An 8405-nucleotide genomic window follows, 5' to 3' on the forward strand; every position below is an offset into this window, starting at 1 on the left:
ATTAAAAATATTTCATGACAGGTGAAAATTACATGAAATTCAATTTTCAGTTTCTATAAACATAGTTGAATGGAAACATGCCACGCTCATTTGTATTGTCTATAGCTGCTTTCACACTACAGTGGCAGAGCAGAGTAGCTGGACAGAGACCAAAGGGTGCACAAAGCCTAGAACATTTATTCTGATGCTTTGCAGAGAAAATTTGTCAACACTGCTCTGTAATCATTAATAAGATCATGGACAAGGAAGCTGCATCAGTACAAAGGGGTAGTCTGGGTTCCCATTCACTTCCTAAAACCGTGGTAGATGTCTCCAAATTAGCACTGGCATCTCTGTCTTCTACTCAAAATGAAAACACTCCCAGGAGGTCTCTTTGGTACTCCAGAAGCATAAAATAAGGTGGGGAGAGGAGATGGAAGAAGGAAAAAAAAGATCAACGGAGTTGCCTTAGTCATTTCTCACATACAAATGATCTAAAAGTTGAACTTTAGACTCCTGGTAAACCAAAGGGATTGAACCAGCTAATCTGTGCTTCATTCCAGGTCTAAACTGCTCTGATCTCCTCTCTATTTTTATTCTCTTTCAGGCCTCAGAGTTTCAAAATCTTACTCTTATCCTATTAAGAATAACTACGAAAATAGAAGTTGGCCTTAGAATATTAGTTTAGAGATATCGGGGACTCCTGTACTAGAGACTGAAGCCTTTAAAGGATGTGAACTTTCCATCTCCAAGTGCTTACTTCCAAAGATTTGTCAGGAACATGTAAACCAAGAATGAGTTCATACTTGTGGCTGACTACCAACACACAGTTGCCGTTAGAGTATAAACTTCCCAGCGAAGCTGTGACTTTCCTTCATTAAATAGATAATCCCTCAAGGGCAGAATCCACGTCAGCCTCTGCTCTCCTCAAAGGGCCTTGTACCTTGTAAGATGCCATCATAAGTAGTGGTTGAATAAATGTTTTACTTATTCAGAAAGTTTACTTTTTCATTTCATGCTGCATATGTATGTTAATTCATAACATAATTCTGGATATTTTGATACATTTTAATATGGTAATATTAATTTAAATAAGCATTTGCATGCACACATCACTATGCAGTACGTAAAGAATTCAACATACATAAATGAAATACAACAGACACTCTACTTGTCCCTAAAGACCAATCCAGAAATTTGGGTCACATAGACCAAAATAATATCCATTCACTAAGTGAGAAATCTGTCATGTGAAGTTAGCACTACGAAAATAGTTCCCCAAAATGACAAGGAAATATAATCCATTTGTAAATATGCATGAAGCAAACAGCAAATTTGTAGGGAAACAACACAAATGGTTTTTAACTGTTGAATCTGTGTAAACATTTGGGGACAAGACAAATCGAAGAATACATCTCCTAGGTAATGGTGAAGATATTCTTTGGATAACTCTCTCCTAGAAGTTATTATTTTCCCTCCTCAAGCCAAGAATATTTATAGAATTTCTCTCATCACAACATGAATTCACAGGCGATTGCAGCAGTGTTATCTACAAAAGAAATTAGCAGAGCCTACCTCAAGAAGAATTTAGAGGAAGTTTGTACCATCAGCATTTGTATGGAATGTGCAGTTAGCCACTAAGAGCATAAAGCATTAAAATAATAGAAACACAGTGGCTAAAGGTCTCTGTACTGCAGAGACAATTCAGAATATATATGTTCGCTGACACAAAAACTCACTCCTAAGTTCAAAGAAAACTTTCTTTTATTATTGAAAAGAGCTACTGGGCCAAATAGATTCTACTAACCTTTGTCATCAATGTCCTGGGCCCCAGAACAAGAGTAATGTTCAGGGTTTTAGGTGCCATAGAGTGGAAACCAACTCTGATTACTTGATGGCAAAAAGCAATTTATCCAACGGATGTGGAGTAAATCACAGGGTTCAGGCAAAGCTAACCAATCAAGCACAGAAAGTGGGCAAAATAAGTGGGAGGCCAGACCACAGCCAAAATCATGACAATGGAACTCTATGCAGGACCCTATTTTGGCCCCATTACTACAGCACCACCGCTAACCTCACTGCCACTAGATAGTGGAAACCACTGCCACCACTCCAAGACGAATTCGAGAATGCCCCCCCTGCTTCTTTGTACCACTGCCCCAGAGTCAAAGTCCAAGGCAGGAACACGGTAGGCTTAGCTTTGGTCAAATACCTGTTCCCTAGCATCAAGGGAATGGGAGAAGAACATCTTGAAATAAACTCTCTTAATGAGAATCAAGGTCCTGCTTCCCCAAATCTTAAACTTTCTTCAAAATAGGGATGGTTTTCAGATGTGAGACTAATATCCTTTTTTGGATGTGCCTCCCTTTTCACAAGGAGTTGTAAAATAAACACAGATATCACTCTTACATAAGAGAGGGAATAAATTACAATGCATAATGAAATATAATTCTGGGAACATATAACTGTTCCATGGTCAACCCCATCTTATAGGGAAAAAAACATTTCACTTCTGTGTGTGTTCTAGTTCTTCCAGAATTGAAACCAATGAGAAAGACGTTGAGGTCAGCTCCTCCCATCCCTTTCACAGCCACATGCTGCAGACACTCCAGTTCCACTGGGCTGTGGCCGTTTGGGCAAGATTAGGAAGACAGTAGAGGACAGCAAGAGGGTTAGGTCCAGGGAAAGGAGGAAAGGCCTCAATGTCCATGTTTACCCCAACAGTGAAGTGCGTGAAGGGAGGTGTGCAGGCAACTCCACAGCAACAGGGAAGAGATCCAGAACCGGAGCATCCCTAACTAACAATGAGACAATTACAGACGGTCAGAGCAGCAATATCTTTCATCAGTTCCTAACCAGTCCAGATACGGAAGGCTGATCAATAACACCATTATGTGCAGCCAACATTCTGACTTCGGCCTTGGACTACAAGGCCCCAGACTCCATCAGGGACCCTCACAGGCCTGGGGTTCATCAAAACCTAAAGCCATCCAGTTTCCTTCTTTTTCAAAAAATTAATTTTTATTGGAGTATGGTTGCTTTACAATGTTGTGTTAGCCTCCACTGCACAACAAAATGAATCAGCCATACACATACAGATATCCCCTCCTTTTGGATTTCCTTCCCATTTAGGTTGCCACAGTGCATTAGGCAGAGTTCCCTGTGCTATACAGTATGTTCCCATCAGTTGTCTATTTTATACATAGTATCAATAATGTATATGTGTCAATCCTGGTCTCCCAATTCCTCCCACCCCACCCCTTTCCCCCTTGGTATCCATACATTTGTTCTCTGCGTCTGTGTCTCTATTTCTGTAAAGCCATCCAGTTTCTAATTGTTTCTCTTTCATAATCAAACAGAAACTCAAGACTGTATTTCTAAACTTCTTTAGAATGCTTTGGAAACTTAGAGGAATATTTTGCTTACTCAGTCGCTCAGCTGGATTATGAAGTTCTGACAAGCCAGGCCAATAGATAATAAGACAAGAAGAATGGTTTTTGTTTAGGAAAAAAAGGCACCATTTTAAAAATGACATATATTCACTGACACAATGTACATTACAGTATGACAAGTACCTCCACTATATTATTAAAATTACGCTTTAAACTATCCATATGTCTTTCCTAGGAGAATTATTTCCTAGTGACTGAAACTAGAAACGTTTGTCAGATCTAAGGGAAGGAAGGAGGTGGTCCTTGTTGCTGAGAAAATAATAAGTACCCAATCTTCATAGCAGAAATGATAACCTGGAACCAAAGGATTGAATATGGCCCAGGATCAGGTCTGGATTTACCTGGTTTGCTCTCCAGGTTCCTATCCTCAGGGCACAGATACACAAGGGGCTGGTGGTATACTGGGCTGATGAACTGATACCAGTGAGGCCACATTAATTCAGCCCAGTAGGGAGGAAAGGGGCTGGGTACCCCACCCCAGAACCAAGCATACCCAGATAACCCTTCTAAGGCTTGGCGAAGGTGTCCTGTAATTAGGCATTAACATCTAATAAGTAATAAGTGAATACCATTATAAAGCACTTTGCAAATGGAGAAGACCGTATGAGTACCTATTGTTAATAATAATGGTGCTCTAAACTATTTACAGCAGCCATGACATAGAAACAACCTAAACGTGCATCAACGGAGGAATAGGTAAAGAAGATGTGGTACATATAGACAATGGACTATTACTCAGCCATAAAAAAGAACGAAATAATGCCATTTGCAACAACACGGATGGACCTAGAGATTGTGATACTGAGTGAAGTAAGTCAGACAAAGACAAATATATGATATCACTTGTATGTGGAATCTAAAAAGAAAGAGTACAAATGAACTTATCTACAAAACAGAAAAAGAGCTACAGATGTAGAAAACAAATTTATGATTACCGGGGGTTAGGCGGGGATTGATAAATTGGGAGATTGTGATTGACATATACACACTGCTATATATAAAATAGAAAACTAGTAAGAACCTACTCTATAGCACAGGGCAGTCTACTCAATATTCTATAATGGCCTAAATGGGAAAGGAATATAAAAAAGAGTGGATATATGTATATGCATAACTGATTCACTTTGTTGTACACCTGAAATTAACACAACATTGTAAAGCACTATACTCCAATAAATATTAAGAAAAAATAATAATGGTGCTCTAGTAGTCACAACATTCAGGAAGCAGTTTAGTCCTAGGTAGCCTCAGCAGGGAGACCACTAATGTCCGAAGGGCTAAGCACAAAATGTTTCGATACCTTCCCTGGCTGGAAGGCTGCCCAGAAAAGAAGGCAAGCCTACAGAGCTCTTGAGTTGATGTCTGAGAGCTCCAATGAAGATGCAAGCATTGCCAGGGGAAAATCATTACATTTCTTTAATGGATATTTGGAGCAGCAGTCTCCTTTGTAGGTTTATAAAAGTGGCCCCCTTCAGAGCCCATAGAATAAGAAACGGAGAAAATATTTAAATAATATCAAAGGCTCAGCCACCTTTGCAGCCACTTTCATAATCACAATTAATTCAAGGAGGAGGGTAAAGGGCATATGTTGTCCTCTAGCACAATTTCAACAAAAAAGTATTCCAATTCCTTTACATTCTGTTTTTTTTTAAATGCATTATTTTCCTTGAAGTAATCATGGCATTTTGCAGAGACTTGAATTTTTATTTTATTTTTTTTATTTCTAGTTATGCAAAAATTTTCATTGTAGCATTTATTGAAATCTGGCAGCCTTTATTCATTTGTTCATTATTTGAATGTTTACAGTGCTGAAAGTGGGCACTGCGCAGAGAGATTTTTTTGTCTCATTACATTCTCTAATTTTTATATGTATTTAGACTTTTCTCTTCATCTCCATGATAAACCTCTAGAGACCAAGGACAATATGCGGGGCGCTGCTTTGGGTTCCTTCTGGGATTCACAGTAATTCTCACTGTGAATCGGTTACATGATGAAATTGACAAAATAAGGGATCTTTTGATTGGACATTTCTAATTTCAATATTCAAAACCCTTCAAGCAATTTTAAAAAATATAATCTAGGCAGCAGTGAAGTTCACCTTTGCTTTAAAGTCCCTCTTTCTTAATTCAGGTTAATCATTTCAACAGCATCACGGGGAAGAGTTCAGTACCTGAGGACAAAGCAAGCGTGCTCAAGAACTTCCCAAGTTCTCTTCTTTTTCACAGTTGACAGGTCACTACGGCTCACTTAAAGGAGAGGAAAAGACCGGTAGTTTTTTCTAACAAAAAGTTTTGGAACACTTTGAGGACTTCCTCTTTTGAGTGCTTTTGATAAGAAATATCTTATTGAATTTTCCATTTATCTACAAAAGCAATATACAGTCAGTGCCCCCAAGCAAACAACACAGAGACATTAAGGAAAAACCAGAGAAAAGAACTCATTCCTGCCCCTTCCTATCCAGTGCCAACATTTTGGAGTACTCTTCCATGTTTTTTTATTAAGCTCAAACATATCAAAAGATGTTTATTCACATATCTTTTTGCTTTCTGTTTTGTTTTCAATATCGATATCATATAACACATATTACTTTGCAACTTGCTTCTTTTTTACTCAACAGTGCATAAGGGACACTCCTCCAAGTCACTGTATCATTAATTTTCCTTTCTTCTAGTATCTGTGTTATATTCCCTTATATAGCTGTACAATTTTTTACCCCTAATATTTCCTATCATTGAACATTCAGATATTTTCCATTTACACAGGTCATGTCATCTGTCTGACCCTCAGTTTTCACTGTAAGCTTCTCTCCACTTTAAAATTTAGAATTTACTTAAAATAAAATCCAGTTCTTTAAAAAAAAAACTTTTTTCTGGGTAAAATTCATAAATATTTATTTAACTGAGTTTCTTAAAACTACTTTGGATTTGAACTTTAAAACACTGTGATAGTCCTGAGGAGCATCAGAATATTCTAGAATCATCCTTTATAACAGGGAATGTGCATAATTCTATAATTCCTTTAAAATAATTAAAATAAGGGATTGAAAGTTCTGGCATATTTCTATTACTATGACACAGAAATATATATATATATATATATATATTTATATTTATACAAACATTTTCTACTGGGTGTTCTGGGGAACACTGTCCTGGGAAATGCTAATAGTGATTAAATATGTTTAGGAAAACGCTGTTTTGAACTAAATATGCAATTTTTTAAATTCTGATTTTTCTTCTGAAGGTGATCACTTCCTAACCTCTTCCCCTAGCTTCTCTGTTAAGAAATGGGGGTACCTCTCCAGAATGGTCAGTGCAATAGAGAGAACTTCACACTGCAATCTCTCTATACCATGTACATACAGTCACTGGGAAAATGCATGCAACACTGCCCCAAGCTCCCTTTTATCCCAAACACATTGTCATTGCTGAAACATTAAGCAATCGGTCAAGACAGAAGTAAAAATTCATCTTCCTCACTTCGTCTGTGCCCTCAATCTCTTTTATTATTAAAGTTGAAATGAAAGTGACATTTGGATTCACTAATCATTCATGAGAAACTACCTGAAAGTACAGGACAAAGTGGCTTAGTTTTAACTTAGAAATCAGAATGTGCCTGAAACACAGGCATATGACAATTCAGTTCTCACCTCAAGCAATAGAGGAAAATGAGGCTTGGCCTTCAGTTACCCACATTGGGGAAAGTAGAGGCCAATCCTGGGAATTCAAAATGGCCTGAGGCCTTTTCACAAAGCCCAGCGTGAGGCCTCCCACCCACCCTCACTCACAATTCAATACTTTCTTTCACAGTGCATCAAAGGAATTCATAGGAATTAATAATCATAGGAATTATCTTTTTCTAACTGGTTGATATCCAAAATATATGAGTATTCTCTCCCGTGGAAATAACAGGGCTAGAGACTGAGAATAAAAAGAAACTTTTCCCAAAAGACTAACTCTAAGTAGAACAATAGGCCAAACACTCAGAGGTAAGGGCCACGGGATGCTAAGTGACAAGGGCCAAACGGGATCACCGCTATCCTCAGGAATGAGAACTCCTGCATTTTCCAGAACAAAACTTCTCAGGCAGACAGGAGGACCAGCTGAGTCAGAATTACCCTGGGCTTGATTAAAAAAAAAAAAAGACTGACCTGACCCAGACCTACCTCATCAGACCACAAAGGTGTGTTCCCTGGAATCAAGCCTTTTTACAAGCATCCCAGAAGATTCTGACAGACACAAAAAATTTAAAACCATAGGAACCATGGCGGTGCTCTAAGTGTGGTCCCTAATCCAGCAGCATCCAAAGCACCTGCATCTTATTACATTTAGAACGGATAAACAACAAGATCCTACTGTACAGCACAGGGAACTATATCCAATCTCCTGGGATAAACCATAATGGAGAAGAATATTAAAAAAAAAGAATGTATATATGCATATAACTGAGTCACTTTGCTGTATAGCAGAAATTAACACAACATTGTAAATCAGCTGTACTTCAATAAAAAAAAAAAAGAACCAAAGCACCTGGATCTTGTTAGAAATACACATTCTGTAGTACCTCAGACCTACTGATTCAGAAATTCTAGTGGGAGCTCAGCAACCTCTCTGTTTAAGAAGGCTTCCAGGTGATCCTGACACATGCCAAAGTTTGAGAAGCACTGCCATGGCGCACTTCTGCAGGACTCAGTTTGGAAAATATGGAATGGCCAATGAGAACACAAGAATTTAAAGATGGAAGCCATTACTTGAAGCTGAGATAAAATGTAGAGCCTTAAGAGGGGAGCTCATGTTTAGGGCAGGGGACTTAAATTATGGATGACTTAGTGGAAAGAAGAAGAAAGGGCACTCGAGACAAAGGGAAGAACGGGAGAAAATTATAATAGGCAGGAATATGCATCTGTCCAGGGTCAATAATCAGTTCAGCACCCATGAAAATTTCATGCCATTTTTTTAAAAGTTATTCCTAGGG

The sequence above is a fragment of the Delphinus delphis genome, chromosome 4 (genome assembly GCF_949987515.2).
Source record: "Delphinus delphis chromosome 4, mDelDel1.2, whole genome shotgun sequence".
In the NCBI taxonomy this organism is placed as follows: Eukaryota; Metazoa; Chordata; class Mammalia; order Artiodactyla; family Delphinidae; genus Delphinus; species Delphinus delphis.